The 26,725-nt window shown below is 36.0% G+C and overlaps 1 long non-coding RNA gene across 1 annotated transcript in view; it reads right to left on the bottom strand.

Moving 5' to 3' along the window:
• The window catches only part of LOC145672820 (uncharacterized), a 120,026-nt gene that overhangs the window by 60,351 nt on the left and 32,950 nt on the right, over window positions 1-26,725 (bottom strand). Inside the window, exon 2 of the long non-coding RNA XR_014128680.1 lies at window positions 16,703-16,947. This is a non-coding gene — a long non-coding RNA (uncharacterized LOC145672820). The remainder of the gene's footprint in view (window positions 1-16,702; window positions 16,948-26,725) is intronic.

Below are 26,725 nucleotides of genomic sequence, written 5' to 3'. Positions count from 1 at the left end.
ACAATCAGGAATTAATTCAGTGATTCTTTTCAGTGACAACGAAGCCAGACTTAAACTCTTGAACTTCCTAGGATCAAAACACTCTAAATCTAAGTATAAGCTTTGATTTTCAGCAAATAGTTCCTGCATGCTGTTAGAAATTTGGTCTAAAACACAGCTGAAAACGGTTACTTCAAGTCTGTATTTACTGTCTTCAGTTACTTCATCAGAAGCTGATTCCCCTGCCATTTTCTTTATTTTTCTACATCTTACCTCAGGCAATTCTGTTTCTATAATAGGGGGCCGCGGTGGCTCAGTGGTAGAGCGTTCACCTCTGGTGCTAGGGGTCCCGGGTTCGATCCCAGCCCCGCCAAGTGAACTTTGTGGTGGACAAACACCGTGTGCGTGGGTTTTCTCGGGGTTCCCCTGTTTCCTCCCACTTTCTTCATTCCACTATTTCATTCATTACTCATCATCACCGTCTCCTTTAGCGTAACAGGCATAACCGTGAGACGTAAAACTCAAAGATTTCATTTTTTATTTTTTCTATAATAACTTGTTCTAGACTAGGAGCATCTGAAATGAGTCCTTCAATACTATTTGACATTTCTGTTGCAAAGTGTTCTGCTGCTTTGTAGACTTTGCCAAACTGGTCCCTAGCTTCTTTCAACTTATTTTGAGTTGAGGATATCAGGCGCCATGCTTGAACATAATCTAAGTTTTTTGTTTGCAAGTAGTCTGATGAAGGTGTGATATGCTGAAAAATCAATAAAAACATCATAGCCACAATGATAGTCTCAAAGGAGCACAACTTTTGAATGAGAGACATTGCATCATGTCTGACTTTGGAATTGAATTCTTGCGAGTTGCCAATCACACTTAAAGCTGCTACGAGTTCCACATATACTCGCAAGAATTATGATATGATTTTGATTTTCTTGCGAGTATATGTGGAACTCGTAGCAGCTTTAAGTGTGATTGGCAACTCGCAAGAATTCAATTCCAAAGTCAGACATGATGCAATGTCTCTCATTCAAAAGTTGTGCTCCTTTGAGACTATCATTGGTTTTGATTTTCTTGGTCTGGCATCCTTTGAGTCGGGTGCCCAGTAATGAGTGTCCAAATATTTTTACAGCAGCGTTGCTTTTACTTCTCCATCGAGTTATCCCAATAGCCTCAAGACGGACGCTTGGGTTTTGTTTCAAGTACACCTCAAGTCGTTTCTGAGATTCTTTCAAAAATATCTGAATTTCCTGGAGAAGCCCAAAGAAAGATATACAAATCCCCAACTCTGGATGGTGTCAGCTATCACCAAGTTCAACACATGTGAATAGCACCATATGTGAATGTGTTTCGGATTGATCTCTTTCAGCTTTGCTGTCACACCTTTATATAGTCCGCTCATTCGTGACCGCCCTTCAAACCATTTGATGTGCATGTTAATCACACACAGTATACAGTTTTTGCAGCATTCTCACTTGTCCAAAGTCACAGTACAGATTTTGCAAGTATTATATTCTATATACATTATGTATTTGGGCATGATATAATTTTGTATATGTATAATTTTTCAATGTGCATATATACGTGAAATAATCTGTCTACTATATTATAAATGCCATTGTATGTTTGTATGTATGTATGAGTATGTTTCACATCTCCTCCTAGACGGTTCAACCGATTTTGAGCAAACTTGGCATAAATTTTCTTTGGTACCAGGCAATCAACACTGTCGGGGTTAGCAACCCCAAACTCTCCCCTTTGCAGAGGGGAGGGGGTGGAAACTTGAACCCAATGCTATTTAAATGGGGGTTATAACAGTAGGAATGGTTTTGATGGTATAAGGTAAGAACGAGAAAAATAATTTTAACGACATTTTGGAAACATATAGGTTATAGTGTGACATACAGCCTTGGTATATAACGCCACTAGCGCCCCTAACGGCGTGAGTGGGGGGGGGGAGAGACAGGTAAAAATGATCCAAAATGACCGAGATTAGAGTCAAATCAATATATTTCGAAATCGTTGATATCATTAATGGTACCACCAAAGCCTAAAACAGAAAGGACAAGGCCGTAGGCCGAGTAAAGACGGGATCTGGGGGCGGAGCAGTGGAGGTGGGAGGGATGATATATAAAAATCATTCAAAATGACCGATATTAGAGTCAAATTATAAATTTCAGGGTCTCTAAGATCATTATAATAACATTCCCAAAGCCAAAAACAGAAAGAGTGAGGCCGCAGGCCAAACAAATACTGGAATTTGGGGCGGAGCGTGGGGTTGATAAGGGTGATATGTAAAAATCGTCCAAAATGACCGATATTAGAGTCATATAATATCGTGACCTATATATTTAGGGGTAAATCTAATATTAATAGCATTCCCACGCCGAAAACAGAAAGAGCGAGGCCGCAGGCCGAGCAAATACCAGGATCTAGGGTGGAGCCCTAGCTGACCAAAGGCTAGCGAATTTATAAAATAATTATGTAGCTTTGTTTCTTTTTTTTAATTGTGTTCAGAGAGGAAATTGTGCGCCTTCCCGAGGCTAAGACGGGTCTTAGCCCCTCCCGAAGAGGGCGCAAAGGCACTGATGTGAGGAAGGCGCAGCGGTCATCGGGCCGGTACTTGATTATGGCCAGTCCACCCCTGTCCTTGATAATCATTGCGTATTTACAAGCAATTTGTTATTACTGTTAGAAGATATCAAAAAACAAGATAAAATATACTACTTAACGGTTCATATTTTTCTTTTACAGTACATAAACGATTAATAATAATAATAATAATAATAATAATAATAATAATAATAATAATAATAATAATAATAATAAGAAGAAGAAGAAGAAGAAGAAGAAGAAGAAGACTATTCCAGCATAAAAGTTATCAATTGCATTACACTGGCAACAAGCGACGCATATTTTAACTTCATAAAAAATCGTTTCTCACGATTTTCTGGAAAACTACGTATGATAACATCTTCATTATGTCAAGTTGTTTATCTCAGTGTAATATATGTCTTACCTCTGGACAATATCACAGTAAAACAAAAATTAAATATTAGGAGTACATCGTACTTTTGGACTACATCTCATTAACCATGGGAAGATTGAGTAGTGTATACTTTAAGATATAAGTTTCAGCTTAACTTGCATCATACATTCTTAGGATTACAAAAAGGAAATTTGTTCGTTTGCATTTGAACAAAATTCTTAGGATTACAAAAAGAAAAAATAATTTTTCCGAATTCCGGAATTTTTCCGAAATCCGGATTTTTTCCGAAATCCGGAATTTTTCCGAATTCCGGATTTTTTCCGAAATCCGGAATTTTTCCGAATTCCGGATTTTTTCCGAAATCCGGAATTTTTCCGAATTCCGGAATTTTTCCGAAATACGGATTTTTTCCGAATTCCGGAATTTTTCCGAAATCCGGATTTTTTCCGAATTCCGGAATTTTTCCGAATTCCGGATTTTTTCTGAATTCCGAAATTTCTCCGAATTCCGGAATTTTTCCGAATTCCGGAATTTTTCCGAATTCCGGAATTTTTCCGAATTCCGGAATTTTTCCGAAATACGGATTTTTTCCGAATTCCGGAATTTTTCCGAAATCCGGATTTTTTCCGAAATCCGGAATTTTTCCGAATTCCGGAATTTTTCCGAAATCCGGAATTTTCCGATTTTACTTTCCGGATTCCGGAAAGTAAAAATTCCGGAATTGGCCATCCCTACTTTAGACCCAGCTGCAAACCGCAAGTCTCCGTGCTGGAACGGGCAAGAGTTCAAATTGTACTTAACTTAGAGGAAAGAACTTCTAGAAAGAAATATAAAATTACTTATTTGTAATCTTTTCTACAGCAGGGGTGCCCACAAAGGGGGTTATGACGCAAACTGCGTCATTGAAATATTTGGGGGGGTTAAAAATCTATATAAATACGTTTGAGAGGGTGTAAAAATTAATCGAAAAGATTTTATTTTTCATAGAAGAACACCTACGGATAGACAATTGAGGGAGGGTGCGTCATGGACATGAGGGGGCTTGGGCACCACTGTGTACGGAGTGTATAAACATCTTTCGTAATAAAAGGTGAGGGGAAAAAATAAAACACTTATACACCGTTACCACCGCTATTATAGTAATTATAGTATTATTGCGATATTAATTTGGATGTGATCTTCAGTGCTATGTCAACTTTATGGCATTTACGATTCTTCTAAATTATATTTTGAGATAGGAGTTCTGTTCCCTTGATTCTTTTGGATACAGTCGTGAAATTAACGACAGAACCGTATGAACATCATGAAGATCAAAATAACGACAGTCATTTAAAAAGAAAAAGACGAAACGGAAAATATGGAGAAAAGGAGCATTTTCCGATGTCAAGAAACCAGAAATATCCTAAAGTTCAGTTTTTGTATTAAAAAAAGGCATGATTTGGAATGAATGATGGCCATTAATCCTAAAAGTATTTCAGTATTGAGATAAAACGTAAAATTCTCAAGTGTTTTTAATATAAATTTCTGAAAAGTGTCCATCATTTTTGGAGAATTGCAAGTTTTGGAGTTTATGTTCTTTCTAAAATTATCTGTTTTAGAAATGAGTAGCCAAAAACCATGTGAACGTGCTTCTTCGTCCGTCACTTCTTGAGGAAGCTGTCTTAGCACAAATTGGATAGATTGTGACTTATAGTAGATTAACGAAAAAGACAATTACAAGAATGTTATGATGAAAAAATCCATTATTCTTCCAATTATGTCGCGAGCACAATATAGGCGAATTCTAATTTGAAGCTTCGTGAAAGTACATTGAACTGAGATTCAAAACTTTCTTTCCTTTACGTGTACAACTGTACTGCCTTCTGTTGAGTTATGTTGCCTATAGAGCAAATATCACACAGCGTTTGTGTTAGCTAGGCAGAGCTCCCTCTTGGCAATATAGTTAGCGTACGCCTTTTGGGGCCGGGAAACCCGGGTTCGATTCTCGGTGGAAGGTCATGCGATTCAAATCAAATGTTAAGATGTATATCTACGTCTCTTATAGCTTTGCAGCTGCAAGGGACGCTAAACACTAATGCAACAACAACAACACAAAGCTAACTGGGGACAGTGCGCAAAGCCTAGACTTCCTCCTAATTCTTCTTCTCATACGTCCATTTATTTCCTGCACCGTAATAAACGTCGTCTTTTCTCTGAACTTGAATGAAATTAGAAATATAAACATGGCCGTCCTCAGGATAGAACGGAAGGGGGCAATTGCCTGCCTCTGGATTTTCGACAGAGATTGAGTTCTTCGAAATACACATTAAAACGATAGATTTGCTTACTAACGAACTACAATATTTAACGGTGTTTAGTATGGTTTTATTTTTTATTAGTTATTTGATTTGTATGAGAAGTTATATTTATTTTTTCTTTAATAGGAAAAATTTTAACAGATTGATTTTACTGATTTTTCTTAGAATATATTTAAACATCCCTTACTTCCTGAAAATTAAGCTTTCTGTGAATATCATTTTAAGCTTTAATAATTCTATTTAATTTAAGTAACATTAAATTTACACAAAATGCAACTTTATTTTGAAGAAGGAAAGGGCATTTAACTAGGAATGAAGAAGAAATTTATACAATTTGAGTTTATTTCAAAGGAAACAGAAAATTAATTCCCAAACAAATCAAGAGATTGAAGAATAAAGATCCATTGTCATGGGATTATGTACTCAACACCGTTAACATATCTTCGAGTGCCGCAATGGTTTAGTGGAATTAGAAAGAACAGGAGCATCGTTCCAGACAATACGAATATTTGTCTTAGATATTCTGTACTTCAGTAACAAATTAGCTCGTCTGTCGAATATATTATAGCCGTTCTGCTAAATATTTTTTCCAGTTAAATCACTGTATGTTGAACACAACAGTATTGTGTAGATTTACTGTATCAAAGTTATGCAGTGTGTGTAAGTAACACAGCCACAGACACAAAAGAAATGAAAGCTCTGTGCATCAGATCCCAGGGTATGGATTCGATATTTTTTGTTACACAAAATCCAAATTTGAAACCCCAGGAAGACTGACCGTGTCAATTTTTTATGATCGAAAAAATTGAGTGATTTTAAATAGGAATGACACACGTTTTTTGCCCATAAAAAATTGACACTGTCAAGCGTCCTAGGATTTCGAAATTTGGATTTTGTGTAACAAAGTACATCGAATCCATACTCTGGGGTCCGCTGCACAGAACTTTTGTTGAGCTCCTCCATGGCTAAGCGGTTAGAGCACACGCCTTTGGCGTGGGTCACCCGGGTTCGATTTCCAGCGGGAGCTCCTGTGGTTCTTATTCCACGTTAATCAGTGGGTCCCCACTCATATAGCCTCGCTGCTGAAAGGTATGTTAAACTCAAAATCAAGTTAACTCAACTCAGAACTTTTCTTTTTTGGCATGACTGTTACGTGTATCCCCCGTATCTAAAATCCTTCAAGTTTTTTGTCGATAAAGGGAATTGTTACCGTGAATTGTCCTGGAGTTTCGAAATTTGGATTCTGTGTAATAAAATACATCGAATCCATACCCGGGGCCACATGCACAGAACTTTTATTTTTTGTGTGTGGCTGTGGAATTGTTTTATATAACGTATTACAATATGTGTACGCTAACGCCAAGGTGTGTGTGTATTCGTGACTGCATCTGCATATCTGTCTTTGTAATATTCAATTACAGTTGAGGTAGCATAAATTTTGTTTGGGGTCCGAGTACTTTTTGACCATACTGTATATTATTAGATTTTGCAATATAATTTTCGGTTTACGTATTGAATCCCTTTGTTCCTTGTCCAAATCAAAATTAACTCAGGAGCTTCAGAATAATTAGGAAAAATTATATTTCGGGGAATAATTTCTTTATTTATACATTATTTCATCGTAAATTTCTGTATATGGGCACCTTAATTGGATGATTATTGGAATTATACATTTTTATTTTAATGTAAACCATACGTCAGTAGTTGGGTAGAATTTTCCGAGTTTGTCCACGAATCCAATATTTGGCAGAATATTTTAGACCCCCTTCGTCCCTCTGAGATGTCCATATCCTGTTAAAATTCGGTTTGATCCAGTTTTTACCATTTTTCATTCGCTTTATATTATCCGCTGCGAAAATCCCCTAGATTTGATTGGGAACTAAATTCTACCAGTATTCGAGCGCGATTTACCTCGTCTTTTGTCTGGAAGCAGTCATCGGGTAAACTACATAGGTTGCAGCAATGCAGTGAAATGTAATAAAGGACCAGATTTCTGTAAAATAAGGAGGTAACATTAGTTTCAGTTAAGAAATAAATAATTCGGAAGCTGATGGAAGTCCTGTAACATTGAACTTGTATCTGAAAACAGACAGAAACAGTAAAATATGGAATTCGATTCAGCAGACGTCATGTTTGGGAATACAGATAGCCATGGACAGGTGATTTTCTGGTTTTGAGTGACTTTCAAACTAAGATTTGGTGCCTTAAAAACATTTAGAATATTCCTTTCACCCTCCAAGATTTCAGTTAGGTTTCGTTAGTCTGTTCAATACAGTTTGTGTATATAGTATATGCTATTTTTTTAGACATGGCGGTATATGGTTTAGCCTCAGTTAAGTTCAATATTAAAAATCAGAATAAACTTCTATAGGAACTCCTATTCTACTCTTAAATTGAAACTTCAAACACATCATGGGTAAATAGTTTCGTAAAGGTCCCCTTCCCTTCAGGAAAGGGATCTTCCCTTAATAGTTTTGTTATGTCCCTCTGGGACTATACTCGTAAACAATAATTTCATAACTGAAAACATCGGTTAGTTTGAGCGCAAGGGCTACGTGGCCCGGACCAATTCCCCTACCTCTTTTTAGTATCAGAGACGGTGATGTTAGTGATTTGTTTAGTCTAAATATGTAGAATTTAAATTCCTGTAGCATGGATGTGTATTGATGTATGTGTGAAAGTGTTATTAACCTGTTTAAGGACAGTGTATTATTGATTCGTAACTACTAATCTCTTCTGACCTAACATAATAAATACAGAAGCAAATCTATGGTCATTCTATATCGTTATTTCATAATATACAACTTGTGGTTAACTTCTAATAGAGTACAAAGCACGTTTTTCCAGTACAAAGTTTATTGTCACCTTATGGCGCCCTCTAATCGCTAGTGAACATTCACGCATCGAGAGCCATTTGTTTATCAACATAGTTAAGATGATTAGTAAGGTTAAAATTGCTTATTTCTCGTCAATATTTGAAACTATGTGGTAGCCACAGTCCGTATGTGTAATGAAATCAATAAAGTACCTTACTAGTTGTCTATCTTGAAGAGCATTGTAGTGTTGCAACCAAAAACTGTATTGAGCGGGGTAATTTAATTTGAAATGTTGAAATAATGATTAAATATATGTATATTGAATTATAAATATATGAGAATGTTAACGTGATATTGAAGGAAAATCGTATAATGTTGACATACTTAGATAAATGTGAATAAATGGTCTTATTCCCTTGGTTGTCATAATTTCATAAAATTTGACAATTGTAAAGCATAAATTCGAAATATACCGTCCTATGTTTAAACCTCATCCTTAGTTTTGTAATGTAATTAACTTGTATGTGTATTTTAACATTCAATATTACTCTACTAATTGCATGTTGCATGTAAATAAATCAGGTTATCGTAACCTAAAATTATGATCAAGTCTATCCTTAATCTCATGAACCTGGAATTTTCCTATAGATTGGTATCTTCATTACCCTTGATATATACAAACCATTGAAACCTGAATACTGAGCCATCTTAGTGATCGTGGTCTTGGTGTGAAAGTGACTAACAACCTTTGCAATGTCATACCAAATATCCTTCGACTATGGTATCAAAACCTCGACGAATTAAAAAAATAGTTCCTATAACTTGTACGAATATGACTACGGGTGTGCGAGTGTAACATATAATATGATGATAATTTAAGAGATGTTTAGTTAACTAAAAAACAAATGAAGTAATGAAATAAGTGAGTTAATTAAATTGAAGCCAATGAGAGAATTTTTTTATCTTTCGTAATTCACTAATGGATAAAAATATATAAATAAGTAATCCTATAAACTGAAAATGTGTTAGTAGTAAATAAATATTATTTTATGTGCATATTCGAATAAAGAATAATTACGTGCATTAGACGCCAAATAGGTGCCCTAAGGACACGTAAAGTACAATGTTATCTGAAACGACGAGAAAAGACTCGTTTGACAGATTTTTTTTTTTTTGAAAATCTTCTTCATATTCAAGATATGATTCGATGTTACCAATGTTCAATTCGTATTTTATTTTTAAAATATTTTTTTCTACTTTCCTTTCCAATATTAAATTTATATTAAAATAATTTAACATTATATACATAATGATATAACTATATGTACACTGATTTGCATGTAATTAAAATCTTTTTTGTGTTTATTCTTGATAGGTGTAATAAATGTTAACAAACTGTAGCTAGGTGATGGTTTTTCTTCAAAGCAGATTTATCTGTATCAATACATTGTCCAATATGCTTGTGTGTGTTTATGAATGAGTAATAACTTTAGTTTTTAAGTGGTAATCTCTAATGTTGGTTTAGAATAATGACATTTCTTATGTATGTGTATGACTATAGCATGTGTATATTGATTCATGACCGCTAAATTAATCCGAATTGGCTCTGAAAGGCAAGCCGAAACAACAGAATAAGCCGGGATAACGATAATCTTTTCAAGAATTTTAAGAACTCCGATTTGTGGAAAACATGTGTATCATTTTGATTTTTTTTCTTTCCCTGGCTGATTGTACAAGTGTGTGTTCGACCTCCACTATGTACAATCAGTTACTGGATGAAAGTTATTTAAAACTCAGAAATAACAGATAAGTGAGTAAATTAATACTTCTCATCATCTGGGCTGGGTCAGGGTAACTCCAACTTGTGTAGTTACGGAGTAGTATGAGGGAACATGTGTCTCATCAGGAACCATTCAAAATTGATTCTCGAATAATAAAATTCGGATATGAATCACCTTTTAATATTTATTTAAGTTTTCTTACTATATTTTCATAATTATCCAGTACTTCTTCATTTGTAGTTTCCTCTTTGTTTCTTCTATTCTTCTTTCTTCTCCTCTCTCTTCTACCTTCCCCTTGACTTCATCTATCTCGTTCTCAGTCTTTCCTACCTTTAATAAAACTGAAGAGAGGTCGTGACTAGGAGTTGTTGCCGTAGACACGGTCAAGAAATTAAACTATATTTTTCTTCAGAAGTCCGATAGTAATTAACTAATAATGAGACATACATAAAAAACAAAAATAAAATTTATCTTAGTTTATTTATTAGATTATTAGATTTAAGTTCAAGTTGGCGGCAACTAGAAGGGTCATTTCACTTCCCAATCACGACATGTTACATTACATCTTTTCGTACCTTCGTTAAAAATATTGCATAGATCACTGTATATATAAATCCAAATGTGATTGACAGAGGATTATTTGATACTGGCTGGGCACGGGGACCTAAATGTAACCTCATGTGTATCCGCAATTTCATGATTAGGGGTCGGGAATTTATGCCCTATAAAACTGTAAAATATATACGTAAATAGGTCATAAAAACTTGAAAAAAAATTTTAAAAAATCAAAAATGTCATCTCCCCATAACAAAAAAAAAAAAAATTAGAATTTGAGTACTTAATTTACGAACTCATTTTTAGGGAACATTTTGTGGTTTCTTTTTTTAGTATTTTTAAAAATGCTATATTTGAATTTGGTTGACAGCTACAAATGGAACATTTTCCAGTTGTGTTTCTAAACAGATCTTTTAAGAAAAGTTCTATCGTATTTTTAATGTTTTATTTTACTTAGCTTACGGCTACAAAAGGAACATTTTTCAATAAAATAATTATAGAAGATTTTTATTGTTAATTTGAACAGCTTGTAACGAATCTCTAGAACTTGTGATTTCAGTTTCTTTTAGTTGAACAGACACAGAGAAATATATATATATATATATATATATATATATATATATATATATATATATATATATATATATATATATATATATATTTCAATGTCATACTATGCTATACATTTGAAAATGAAAAATAAAGATCGGACAAATCAATAGGCAAAAATAATTTTAAGCATTATATTGTGACACGAAGACCTATTTCAGGTTTTCTTCTGTGAAACTTCGCCTATTATCTACAAGGACCGACTTGTAGTTCCACATAGAATGAAGTCAAAGAAGCACATCTCAAACATCTGCAGGTGTTAAATCTTCTTCAACATTATTGAGAGTTAATTTTCCGTCATCACTCAGAACAGCGACGATGTTGGTGAAAATACCATATCCAGGATTACTGTTCAGGATGGCAGTGAAATCGTCTTTCACCAAATTGATGTTGGTCCCTTTGCTGTTGACAACTTTGTTCTAACATCTTCTACGGTTTCAAGACAGTCTTACACACTGACAAGTAAACCTTACGTTTGGGTGAATCGAGTTGCTGACTGAGACACATATGAGAATGTAGTACTAAATGTGGTCAGTATTTCAGTGAAGTTGTAGGTGCGAAGCTCCAGGGGTTTAGGAGATACAGCTACCAGAACATCACATGGAAGTACAGAATAGTCTTCATACAGTTCGAGGTAAAAGCTCTGTAAGACCTCTTGTAACGACAAAAGGTGAATAACAAATATATGGGTACATATTAGGACTAGGGGGAAGTCATATAGTAAGGGTATACCTGACGGCGGCCATCTTGAAATCCGCCATTTTGAATTAAGGTTAAATGTTTAAAATAGGAATAGGGTCATATGATACATGATTTAAGGCGCAAATTTAATCAGAAGAACAATGGTGACGTTAATTTTGATTTACGCGCAATTGGTAAAAAGTTACAGGGAAATTAAATATTGTTGCAGCATATGTATTAGTCCTTTACCCCAACTTGTAAATTTTATGTTAATGATAATAATTAAATAAAAAGCAGATGGATAAATATTATGTCTATGGTAAGAGTTGCCTTGATGGCAGCCATGTTCAAATCCGCCATTTTAAATCAGATAAAAGTTTTAAACAAAACGCATAACATTGACACCTTATTAATAGCAAATTTTACCATAACTCCAACGGTATAACCATTTTTGCTTTATCATGAACCAGCACAAAATTAAATGGATCGCTCCTTACGACTACTGCTTTGACTGAATTGTTAACGACAAATGTGTCAAGTGTAACTCGATTGCCTTTGTCATGTGTGCTCACTGTAAGCAGACCATTTGTGCAAGTCATGCACTTTTTTCTGAACTACATATTGATTGTACTAATTGAGGACTTTTCTGGAAGAAAGACCCATGTTCAATTATGACTCAATTCCACTTTGGTCATTTTTCCTTAAATTAGCAACTTGTTTATGCGATAACAAATGCTGGTTAATGATAAAGCAAAAATGGTTATACCATTGAATTTATGGTAAAATTTGCTATTAATAAGGTGTCAATGTTATGCGTTTTGTTTAAAACTTTTATCTGATTCAAAATGGCGGATTTGAACATGGCTGCCATCGAGGCAACTCTTACCATAGACATAATATTTATCCATCTGCTTTTTATTTAATTATTATCATTAACACAAAATTTACAAGGTGGGGTAAAGGACTAATACATATGCTGCAACAATATTTAATTTCCCTGTAACTTTTTACCAATTGCGCGTAAATCAAAATTAACGTCACCATTGTTCTTCTGATTAAATTTGCGCCTTAAATCATGTATCACATGACCCTATTCCTGTTTTAAAAACTTAACCTTAATTCAAAATGGCGGATTTCAAGATGGCCGCCGTCAGGTATACCCTTACTATATGACTTCCCCCTAGTCCTAATATGTACCCATATATTTGTTATTCACCTTTTGTCGTTACAAGAGGTCTTACAGAGCTTTTACCTCGAACTGTATGAAGACTATTCTGTACTTCCATGTGATGTTCTGGTAGCTGTATCTCCTAAACCCCTGGAGCTTCGCACCTACAACTTCACTGAAATACTGACCACATTTAGTACTACATTCTCACATGTGTCTCAGTCAGCAACTCGATTCACCCAAACGTAAGGTTTACTTGTGAGACCATTTGTCTCCAATCGCTCAATGGATGACACCAGAAACCCAAAATTTGCAGAAATGTACACAATATCATCTTTTAATTTAATATCCTTAAGCAATTCCTGAACAACACTAATAATGCTGCATCTTCAAGTTGAAATCCAGCAACTATTTCGGGAAAAATAGGCAGATTGGCCTAGTAATATTGAATTGCTTTAAGCCATGTTCCACACCGTGTCAGCACCGGTCGTGGTGACAAAGCAATATCTGGGGCAGCCTCCTTCAGAGGCTGGCGTCATGATGGACACTTCAAGAAAATATTATTCATATTTCACACAAAGCGATCTACGTTGTAGTATCTTGCTCTAACTTCTTCACATAGTCTGTGGACTCCGTGTGCCAGATAGGTAATGTGGATCATTTTGGGATATAGAACTTTCAAGGCTTCTCTTGCTTTCACCATATATCTAACTGTATCCATTACAAGTATGAGAAGCCTGTCGCGAGGAACAGCTTCTGGAAAAACCACCTGCATTGAGTTTTCAATACAGCCAGCGATTGCAGAATGGTTAACCTTCCCTAATTGCTGAACATGCACAAGGAAAATTTTACAGCCTGTTCCGATTCCAAAATACCAAGCACAACATTGGCTATATAACGTCCGCAACAGTCTGTCGTTTCGTCCACTAATAACCAGAAATTTTTATTTTTCACTTTGTGCCGGATGTTACACATAGTTTCACTATAGACATTTTCCACATAGGCCTTCCTAAGTGTAGATTCGTGAGAGATTTCCTTGCCGCAGTACTTCTCCAAAACCTCACGAAGATTAGGGTTTCCAACTTCCACAGAGGGATATCAGATGCGATAAATGCTTTACACAGGTCCTTGGAGAAAGATGACATTCGACTGCTCTGGGACGATGTCACATGTTGAAGTAGCGTTTGTGATTTCGTTTTCTTCCTACACACATTTCTTTTATGCTTCGTCGCATCTAAATGTTGCAATACAGAAGATCTCTTCGAATATCCCACACTGGACTCACAAAATTTACGGAACAATATCTTATCATCTGTAGAGAACACATCGCTCCCAAATTCTGCAACGTATGCTCTCAACTTCAATGAAACAGATTGCTTCACAGGAGGCATTCTCTAAACTTGCTCAGTGATGCCAACCTGGAACGTTATAAAATCCCACCTCGAGAAGCAGAATTTCTCATTTTGCTCTTAAATTTCCTACGCTATACTAATAACAAAGTTTTCTAAACTTAGAAAACTTAAAGTATGAAATTAGTGTATATTAGTAATTTTGTTCTATGTATGAGTAAATTATTCAAACATTCCGATCAAACTGTCTAAGTTTATCAAACAATTTATGGACAAGTATTTTCCTTAATTATAAATGCTGATGGAAATAAGTACATTTTGTTGAGGTTTAATATTTCCATCACACATTTGTATTATGATCTACTGATCTACTGAAACTAGATAAATTTCACTCTTCAGTCATTTTGTCTGGAACATTTTGCAAGTTGGACGTTTCTTGTTTTAGTTCTTACGTTAATTCTGTCTTTCATTTCTCTCTCCTTTTTCTAAAAAATGCCAGAGTACAATTAATGTTCCTTGGCACTTGTTTTTTGCATGGCATAAATTACTTTAACACTAAATTATAATAACAAAATTTGACAATTAGCATTAATTTCAAGTTCATTGAAGACTCATTTGTCTACTCCTCGTCCATAGACAGTTTTGGCGACGTCAATGGAATGGATATATGAAAAATCCCATAAATCCCGGCAATTTTTATGAAAACTCTCTTTATCTTATTTCGAGAAATCATTGTCAAAAAATCCCACAATATAGGATTTTCCCCACAGGTTCATCACTGCACTTGTTCCACAGCACGCCTGGCTAGCTGTTGGTTTTGACTGACGTAAAAATAACTATTTTTCAGCTAATTTGTTTGTTTCTGTTAAAAAGGAAAAATGAAAAGAAAAAAGAACAGTTGTGATTGCACATGTTTGTGCGCACGTTTAACAATGACCAGATAGCTTTCTGTTTTAAACGATTTTCTGCATTATAACGCAAGGCGGTATTATTTATCCCTTACTAAATTTTAACTTGGTAGAAAACCAAATTGTCCGATCGACCACAGCGTGAACGCGGATTTTATTAATTTGGTAGAAGGCATATAAGAAAAAGTTTTAAAAAATATCGATTTTGTGCAAGTATATTGCAAAATATATAGGGGAGACCGAGGCTGGTTGGCGAACTTTTCCATCTTTAATTTTTTTTTATGAGTATATGGTGCACTATATTGCAATGTAATGGATGTGTGCGGAAAGACCAATGTTTCCTCTAATAAATTCAATTTTTGTTTTTGTTTTGTTGCTTACAGGTTTCGAGAAATAAATTTTTCTTTCTTTTAAAACGGAGTATGCCAACCGACCCGTAGTAAGGGGCTGGTTGGCTGATACTGTGGGGCTAGTGACATATTTTTTCAATATAGCAAGACACAACAAAAATGGGATTAATTAGAAATAAACGTTATTTTTCTAAATTATATTTTATATATTGCAATGAAGTAGGCTATTTGAAGTTTGAAATTACTTTTATTCACAACATTTAAAAGAATCAGCATTATGAAATATGAAAACTTCTTTCTTTCATTCTAGCTTGGTTGTCATGACATCGAAAGCTACAAGATTATCAAACCACATCAGTTTTAATATGATTTGGTGTAGGTTAATTCTTCATATTATTTCAAAATGTAATTAAAATAACTGAACTATCAAAAAAGGTAGTTTATTTCCCGCTGTTCACAAAGTAGCTAAGAGAAACTAAGATATGTTTTAGCTGAATTATCGAGAAATGCAGTTTATTTCCTACTTTCCACACAGAAAGAAAAAGCAATCGCTAGGCCTCTATTTTGTAACAAAAGAGCAATACAAAATATTCTTGATCCTGAGAATTAGGCCTATTCAGAAAATTCAGAGTTTGGTATACAGTCTTATCTCGATTTCTAAATTTTGACATGGGGGGCGCGGTGGCTCAGTGGTAGAGCGTTCACCTCTGGTGCTCGGGGTCCCGGGTTCGATCCCAGCCTCCGCCAAGTGAACTTTGTGGTGGACAAACACCGTGCTCGTGGGTTTTCTCGGGGTTCTCCCGTTTCCTCCCACTTTCTTCATTCCACCATTTCACTCATCTCTCATTATCACCGTCTCCTTTAGTCTAACTGGCATAACCGTGGGACGTAAAACTTAAAGATTTCATTTTTTAAAATTTTGACAGTAATCCAATACGTGCATGCTATTCTATGACATTGAAGTAAAGATTGATAGAACTGTAAACTACATAACAATAATACAAACAATGTAACAATAAAAGTAAAATGAAATAAAATTTCACACGAGGTTGTTTGGCGCACTTGCCAACCAACCCCAAATGCCATACGCCAACTAACCTCAAGCCCATGTTGTGCAACAAAGTCGTAATTACTCAGCAATTGTTTGGCATTTACGTTTTATTGTTTGAATATCCATAAAAACAAAGTTCAGATCTAACTAATGCTATATTACTTACCTCTGTACTCCAAGTAGTGACGATTCTGTGATGTAACGGAGAACTGAAAAAAATACTTCAGACTGGCAAAAACACTCTTTATCTAATAGACGCCATAATCCGGAAGTAACAAATTCCATATGAAGGTGGCAGCTGCATCCATAGGTCACTCTTTTATGGCAGCAGCAACAGCTCATTATGTTAATTAATGGAGTTATATGCAGTTCGTCAACCAGCCCCCTGCTGCCAAAAAGTCCCGGTCTCCCCTATAGAAATATATCTTATCATTAGAAAAGTGAAAAAATATATTTCCAAATTGTCAAATGTGGAAAATATGTCAAAATATGTCCTATCAACTTATAAATACCAGCTACTTATAAATACTAAAATATACCAGCTTATTTCAGCTGGTTTTCGCCTGATACGTGAAGATCTCACCCCATTATCCGAATTCTATGTAAAATAAATGTATGTTATAACATAAATTCCTGGGCCTTAATCATGACATAAATATTGAAATGGCAAATGAAAAAGACTAACATCGCAGGTTATTGCAGTGTGATGTACGTATGAAACTACAAACTATGTGTATTACAAACACACAGCTTGTAAACACACACTATGTGTATTACATGTCATGTTATGTGTATACAATACGTGTGAGTGAGGATGAGGACTGACTTCAACCACATGAAATTGCCATGTATGCATGTCATCCTGACACTTTAGTTATGAACCTTGGAGATGCATATCATCCTCGTTTGATAAAATGTTCATGTAACAAACTTTAAAGTATGTTGCCGGTTACAGTGTACTTCGCCCAGCTTGTATGAACCGTCCATACTCGTTACATGTTTCGTTGCGTATTTCATATTGAAATTTATAAGGACTTAGATACTGGTGCTTGGAAAGGAATCATGACGTCGTTCAATATGTAAAAAAATATTTGCTAAAATAACGCTCCGACGCTTGAATAACGGGTTTCTGAGAATTTGCTATAATACTGGAATATGCATGCTTAACAATAAAATTGTATACGCTTTTCGTCCAGGGTAGAGCCAAAAATAAAATACAGTAAAATAAAATAAGATAAACTTCACTAAACAATATTGTATGAGGTGTGTTCAAAACGTATTGAACTTTGGTTGGGAAAAATACATTTACTGATTTGAAAATCCGAAACACTAATCCCTGTCAAAGTAGTCTCCTTGGTAATGTACACTCTTCTCCCAGTGTTTCCACATTTGTTGGAAATATTTCTGGAACGCAGTTCATGGAATGATGAGTAACCGTGCCGTCGCATTTCGCATGATATCTTCTCTTGACTCAAATCGGGTCCCTTTTAGTGTCATTTTCAGTTTGCGAAATAATCAGAAGTCACACGGATCCATGTCGGGTGAGTAGCCAGCCCGACGGAACACAGAAATGTTGTGATTGGCGATGAAAACCTGAATCAAATTTGGCGGACATTCTCCTCATGCCGAAATTCTCGTTCAAAATTGAATGTAAGGTTTGAGTGGTTTCCGCTTGAGTGTCGCCAAGCTTTTGGAAAATTTGATGCAATATTCCTGCTCAAATTTTTCTGTCATTTTACGAAAGACTGAGTGCCGATTACTACATGCCTTCACTCGTTGGCCAACTGCCAGCAACTGACGCTTTCTGCGGACAAAAAAAAAAAAAAAAAAAAATCACGACTGCGTACGAGTGTCCCCTTTACATCTACACTGAAGAAAATCTCTTGCGCTTCATTGGTTTACACGGAAAAGAAAAATAACTTTCGATGCTTTTTGTGCAGACCTCGTATGTACAGTTTGGGAGATAGGTCGCACATATAAATTCCAACTCTTACTGTTTACTTATGTGCATGTAGCCCTATATGTATCATGTACATGTAGCCCTATATGTATTGTTTGAGGATTGTAATCCTCTTTTTTGTTTGTTGAACAATTAGTGTACTGAAGATAATAAAATAATGGAGTGATACGTCTTTACGTTATGAATTCTGCTTGGTTGAGATATTTTTTCCAACTGCATTTGTTCGTCTGCATATCTTCTGGAGGAAATATCTAAAAGAGTACTTAGGATGTCTGGAGACCTGTTCTTACGAGACGTATATTGTGAAGGATTATTCTGCAGTGGAGAGCAGAATATGAACACAAACGAAGTTTTGCACAAAAGAACAGCCCATGAGAAAATGTTTGTTGAAAATCTTGTAACTTGGAATGGAGTGTTTAATATCCCGCTTTGGGAATCCCCTTAAAGTTAAAACAATTGTTTGCCGTCGGCAAGATATGAGCAGATATTGCATCTTTGAGCACTGTGTACATAAGCCATGAGGAAGGACGAGATAACCCTCTGCATGTAGATAGACGGTTTATTAACATTAGGGATGTTGGAGAAAGAAGGAAGCCCTCTTTTTTCCCTTTACATAAGAGGCTTTTCTCTTCTTTGTTTCTGGCCAATTACTTCGACATCAAAGTTTCTCCATCGATCACGACTTCACATCCTCTCAAAATGTCGATAGAATGTCCCATCGGAATCTTTTAGCTTTGTTGACAAACGTATTTTTCCTCTAATGTCCATTAAAGGTTAGAGAAAACCAAAGACGTTTTGTAATAATAATTCTCTACAATTGTACTGAGTCACTTCAACACGAAGTTTTATATCCTCGGTGCATAGTGGCTATAGAAATTACTATGTAACTTAGTAAACTTGAAAGTTTAATGCCATTGAAACAAAAGACCGAAAGCTTCTCAAATCGAATCAGAATTATTGTTATCCACTTCCACATGTATATTGTAAACTCTTTTAAGAAGTTAGACATCAGCGATTGATTCATTTCCAATCGATTTTTGTCCCACCTTCTATTTACCTGTATACTTCGCTCGTCATTTTAAAATACTGCACTACAGAAAAGTGCGTGAAGTTTCCGTTTAGGATCGAGTGAAACTTGCACATGATTTGTACTAAACGTTACAAATTGCAATCTCACTAAGCTAATATATTAATTGGAATTGTAAATCTATTTTGAATCTGGAAAGAGGCAACGTTTCACATTTTAATAACGAATAGTTTCTAATTTGATTGTGAAAAATTTAACGTAGCCGGAGAATGTTTTAGTAGTGTAACAATGTCAGCTTATTAGGTAATTTCTTGGATACAACAAATCTTGATATATGATATAGAAGTAGATGAAAAGACAATCATTGTCCATTGGTTTCATCAGCTGTCTGTGGAAAGGTTCCGTGTCACAAGGACCTGGACAAAATGTTGACGGAAGGAGAGCCCGAGTCTGAATGACTTTGGTCAAAGCATACCCATCAGAGGGACATGGGTTGGGCAGGCTGAGATTAAATATCGATAAATAATCTAAAAGAAATAAAACACTGTTGACAGTGCTTTCTTTGTTTGTTGCAAAAATAATCACGCGGTTCTGTATGTTCATATGTTCCACTTTTCTTGTTTTTAAAATGTCTTCGTACAGTTCAGGGCTTTCGTCGCAAATGAAATTCTGTACAAGTATATTTATATAAGGATAAACCATGTATCCTCTTTTATTATCTATCTATTAAAATGCTACAGTAGCAATAAAAACGCCACAACTCCAACCTGTAACTTTTGATACGGTTATTTGTGATTTCACGTTCAACAAAAGCAAATATTTTAAAGTATGTGTACTTTAAAAAATTACTTAAATAGATCTTTTTCATAAATTTTATTTCTTTTTAAATTCTTGTTCAAAGCCTTTGTATTTTAATAAATTTCCAAAATCAATGCAAATGAATTGTGCTGTCATCTTGGGAGTTCTTTTAAACTATACGTTTGTGGACGTTTATATGTCTGTGGCCAATCATTTCGACAATGAAATATTGGAAACTGCAGGCTATAGAAAAATGACGTTTTCACTGATCGATTGCAAATTTTGCGTAGATTGTCCAGTTCTAATTCAATTTTTTTTAAAAAAACGTGGCAATTATTTCTTTGTTACATTTTTACGAGTACACTGGAAGCGTTGAAATTAAAAAAAACTAAAGCATGATATCCTACGCATTATACATTTCAACACAACACAATTGTATACATGGGTTGCATACCGCTCAGACGTTTGTTTCATGGCCAAATTATAATGGAAAACGAAGAATAACCATTTCTCCAGCCTAAGTTGAATCTTTATTGTTTGGAGTGTTTTGCCCAATGAACACCATATATCATTGACATTATAATTAATTGTGTGTATAATGTATTTGCTTACTACATACTGCATACAAGAAGAAAGTAAACACTGATCATACATGAATTAAAAACTCCAACCGGAAGTAGGCTCAAATCTTGCAAACGGTGCGAGATATCGAAAAAATCTCCCCTTTACGGTATTTCTTGCCGATTTTTATCAAGACGTCTATCGCTTGTGCCTGTAAAAGGACATGTACAGATGTGAGGAATAGCAAGGAAATTCATGCTAATATGTGAATGATGCGCTGTGTAGAGAGCACAGGTTCAACTAATCTATATATTAAAATGCTAGATTTATATGCTTTTCACCGAAGAAAAGTTTATATGTTTGTCTCCAATCCTTTCGACAATGAGATCTTGAAAACCACAAGTGCTAGAAACGTGCCATTTACGCTGGAAACCCTAATCTATTATTCTCCATGTTTTTACTAATAAATTCTGTTTGTTATATAAAACATCTGGTAAATTTATACCACTTCTGAAACCTGAAACCATACTGATTTTTAAGCAACTATTGTTTTTTAAAAATACATTTTTCCAATAATTTGGCACAATTACTAAGTAATAAAATTAATCTATAGTTATTTACATTAACTTACTACTTTCTTTCTTTCTTTTTCTTTTTTCTTTTTTTACAGAGGTTTTATGACTGAAATTTTGAACTCATCCGGAAACGCTCCCGTTTCTGTACTTCAGTTAAATATATATTGTAGTGGTTTAAGGTTATGTTGATCACTTTAAAAAAAAAAAAAATTACAGGTATTTCGTCCATCGTAAGTGCTGTTTTGATTTTAATTAATTAATGAATTTCTCAATTTCTTGTTCAGTGATGGAAGTAAAAATTATGTAATTGGTTACCGTTATTTTAATTTGAAAGTCTGGATTTGTTTTGCTGGTGTTTTCCATTTAATTTTTCACCCACACTTGAAAAGTGTTTATTGAGCTTATTTACTAATAACATGTTTTTTTTTTTTACAATAATAAGAGTATTAACTAAAATGGCATAATTACACTACATTCATATAAATTAGAATTTAAATATATAATTATAAGGTCAAAGAAAAAATTGTCTATGGATTAATATATATATATATATATATATATATATATATATATATATATATATATATATATATATATATATATATATATAAAACTACTCTTATCAGAGTATAAACACCTCATCCAGTTTCTTTCCAGGAGGTAAAGTGCCAAGGACCGACGAGACGTTACCACGTTGGATAGAAACAGATATGCGCTGTATTATATAAGATGTAGAGCGAACTTCGCCGGAAACACAAGAAATGCGTCTTCCTACCTCTCTTATGAATTCAAGACTTCTTGCACCCCAAGCACCACTGGTTTCAACAGGGATTGGAGTGAAAACAAAACTTTCGAGAAGGTTGTTGTATTTTCTTTGCTTTTCAGCTCCTCTGCGATTAGCAACAGCTCCAGCGTTTATTACTGACAGAGGAAGGCTTGAATGAGCGTAGGTATCAGCGCATGTGAAGTCCCACAATAAACATTTACCTCCCATCCATGGAACCAGTGTCATCCCATCCGGTAGCTTTCCATCAGAACGACAGCAACCAGAAGGTTCCCGTATTGAAGGAATTCAAGCTGTGGCTCGTAGTATTACTCGTAGTATTACATCATTAACGGAGGAGTGTCGGGCGAATCTACCAGCGCTCTTCATGCATGAAAGGCCATGCAGGCCACGTTGGTTAACCTCATCTCCACAAGCTGGACAGCGATGAGGCTCACAAACAGCTAAACCTAAACGTAAGGCAACAGCAATTCGAAAGCTTTCATTTGACAAATGAAGGTCTAAAGGCGGAGAAGGTATCGCCATTAACCATGCACCTGCTTCAGAGATGAGGCAGCAAGGAACCTGGCTTCATGTTCCGGAACCACAACAGATTGTAACAGATGATTATGTAATTGAGATGCAATTGGTGTATACCAAGATGACTGATTACACTTTTTGCTAATTTCTGAGAGGTTTGTATCTGCTAAGCTTGCCCACTTATTAGAGCCTTCCTGAACTGAACCATCTGGGTCCAAACAATAACCCTGTGGAAGGAGAGCTTCAATTAAACGCAGAGATCCATGTTATGACGCTAAGAATGTAAGAATCGCCATATCCACAGTTCGTGGAATACAAAGACCGCCCAAGCCAACAGATAAACATGCTTGTATCCAAAAGTCGTCATTTAAGGAGCAGTTCAAAATTGATTCAAGGCCAGTTTTCAGGACAGTATCATATTTTTCCAGCAAAGAACTCTCATGTCAAGTTGGAAAGCATCGTAAAAAAAGGTTAAATGAGGGATTGATAAAGATGCCCGTAAAAAAAAAAAGGCTGAATGGGATGAAATCGAGGAAAGTCGAAACAAGAATAATTCTAAATTAGATGTTTTATTCAATAGCACGTTCGTGAGTGCTTCCGACGTGAGAGCACCACCTAGAAGACAAGCATTCTGAATTGTTAGAGGACGTATGCCTGGTGCAGCCTCATTAAATCTTCTAAAGATTTCGTCGAATGTGGTTTTATCTGTTCCTGTTCAAAAGTTATCTGTTATCTGTTCAAAAGTTGAGATGCAAGCCAAGAAGTGATGCCTTCTTATTTATTTCTATTAAGGATGAAGGAACCACCTCGGGTTCACCACCAATTATTCCATCATCTAACGAGGGAACCTATCCAAGTGCAACTCTGACTTCGAGTCGAGACTATGGCCGTTGGATACCTTGTCCCTAAAGAACATAACACGAGAAAGGATACATCCTCGATCGCAACCGTTGCGGAGATATAAGCGTAAAAAGTTAGAAATTGAGCTCCATACTATACATTACAAAGTCCGATTCCGGGTCAGAGTTTTCGGAAACGGTCGGGTAAGGAAACTCAGCGAATACATATCAAATTTGTGTGGGAAGCCCAGCATCTTTTGAATGAAAAATGTGTGTCCCTGGGGCACTCGCAGAGTCCCAGGCGAGGTCCAACTCAAAATTTGCAAATGGAACCGGGGGTCAAGTAGCATACTGTATGAAAGCTATTGTTAAATAAAAGAAGATAGAACAAATCTTAACTCTCTGCGATAACCCTGTGCAAACGGGCAACTGCTCAAAATGTCAATACAACCTACATCAGAAAATCTATGGTCCGCTTCTAAATCCGTTAAGTTGCGACAATAAGAAACAGAACAACATTTTTAAAAGTGCAAGGTATTGAAGTAAAGCAAATTGCTGCAGTCTCTCACAGAGTCGCACAACGGATCTTATCCAAGTATAAGTATGACCCCGAATGACCAATGGACCATAGAATAACCATGACCATTGGATTTCGTGTCCTAGAAGAGAAAGGGTACATTGTCAATTACAACCGTCGTGAAGGGTGAGAAGGTCAAAAGGCAACGGTATGTGCTTCGGGCATCAGGACCCCAAATTCACAGATTGCACTGTGAAATTTTTATGGGGGGATTTGCTGAACGAGAAACATGATGGTAAAGGAGTGATCTTGAAACTGTGAGGCAACTTGGAGAGGAGTGGGGTTGGAGAAAACTGGATTAATGGTGCAGAACTAAAATATATCGGAGGGTACTTTTGAGAGAGAAACTCTGCAGCAATTTGCTTTACTTTAATACCTTGCACTTTTAAACGTGCTTTTCTGTTTTGTTATTGTCGTAGCTTAACGGATTTAGAAGCGTAGCCATAGATTTTCTGATTGACATTTTGGGGTCCGCGGTGGCTCAGTGGTAGAGCGTTCATCTCTGGTGCTTAGGGTCCTGGGCTCGATCCCAGCCGTCGCCAAGTGAATTTTGTCGTGGACAAACACCATGTGCGTGGGTTTCCTCGGGGTTCTCCCGTTTCCTCTTACTTTCTTCATTCCACCATTTCATTCATTACTCATCATCACCGTCTCGACGTAAAACTCAAAGATTTCATTTCATTTCATTTTTTTGTATTAACATTTTGACCAGTTTCCCGTTTGCTCAAAGTTATCGTAGAGAGTTGAGATTTATTCTATCTTCTTTTATTTAACAATAGCTTTCATACAACATGCTACTTGACCCCCGGTTCCATTTGCAAATTTTGAGTTGGACCCCGCCTGGGACCCTGCGAGTGCCCCAGAGACACAAATTTTGCATTCAAAAGGTGCTGGGCTCCCCACACAAATTTGATATGTATTCGCTGAGTTTCCTTACTCTACCGTTTCCGAAAAATCTGACCCGGAATCTGACTTTGCAATGTATAGTATGGAGCTCAATTTCTAACTTTTTACGCTTATATCTCCGCAACGGTTACGATCGAGGATGTATCCTTTCTCGTGTTATGTTCTTTAGGGACAAGGTATCCAACGGCCATAGTCTCGACTCGAAGTCAGAGTTGCACTTGGATAGGTTCCCTCGTAAGTACTAAATGTTTGATTCAGTATTCAGTGATTTAATTAAGGAGTGTATAGTTACAGCGAAAAGTGCTGGGCGTAGAGGATCACCTTGTTGTACACCTCTCTGAGAAGAAATAGTGTGTCCGTTGAAAAATAGGTCACTTGGTTGAGCATAACATTGATAAACATACGGATAAATTTAAGGAAAATCATTCATCACTGCGGCAAGCATAGCATCCCGGCGAAGCTCATTAAATGCGTTACGAAAATCCAACTTTACAACCACCTTAGTAGCACTGTGAGTAGAAGAGAAAAAAACTCGGGTTGCCTCGGCCCCATTAGGAACACAAACACCTAGCCGATGATGGGATCAAAAGTTCTTAACTGGCTCACGTATTCTAAAGGAAATTATTTTTGACCATGTTCTGCGCCAAATATTCCCAACTGCTATGGGCCGAATATCACTATCCTTTTTTTCAGAGCTATAAGTTTGGCACCAAAAAAACAGCGAGCGAACTTCCATTGGTACTTTTCCAGAAATGATTAAATTAAGTACATCTCAAAAGGATTTTAGGAGTTTTTCCTCCGATTAAAGTATTTGACAAGAAAGGTCTTTAAGAATTGAAGAACGAAGCCCATTTAGATAGAAAGGAGTTAATAGCTTTTTGAACCTCCATAGTCGAAACTCAGGAAGATCCGGCGCAATGAAATTGCCAAGGTGGGCAGGATGTTCTGCAACAGGGTCTTCAATACAGAGGTATCCGGAGCCGCAACCGTACCATCAGAAATTAAAAGACGTGCTGCTCCACATATGTCCCCATCGGCAAGTTTATTCTCTACAACCTTCAAATTAGAAAAGTTGTGGTTTGATCGAGATGTGTTCATCATTATTGAAGGCCAGGTTAAAGCGTCATGGCCAATATTGCACCAGAAGCGAACTCGCTGCTTCACGCAAGAAGTCAGATTCTTAACTTTATCTGATTGTTTGGGAGCACTTACGGTAACAAATGGAAATAGGCATAGGTTGATCTAGTCTTTTGTATCATTTGAAGTTGTTATATGATTTAACACGTCTACGAGTGCGTCAGCCACTGTTAATCGAGTACCTCTTGGAACACGTCTTAAAATGTGTGTCGAGGACCTTAGTGACAGTAATATCTTGCCCAGGTTAGATATCGTCAAAAAATTTGTTGTTACTGCTGTTAGTGTCGGTAACATTTGCCGTTTTACTCTGAAGGCAGACATTAAAGGTGATATCAGACCAAACATCATCATCACACGCAACCCGATGTTTCTTACCACTATGTATAGCTAGCCATTAGCACTTCTAGAAGCATCAGGGAAACAGTTACCATTGCTAGCACTTGGCACTGAATCACTATTTGTAAAAGCTGGCATGTTTCCAGCTTGCGAAGCACATCCGCCACTTG

This window comes from Thermobia domestica, chromosome 16 (genome assembly GCF_964235325.1).
Source record: "Thermobia domestica chromosome 16, izTheDome1.hap1.1, whole genome shotgun sequence".
Classification (NCBI taxonomy): Eukaryota; Metazoa; Arthropoda; class Insecta; order Zygentoma; family Lepismatidae; genus Thermobia; species Thermobia domestica.
Note: the sequence above shows the minus strand (reverse complement) of the source record. Positions and strands in the feature narration are given on the sequence as shown.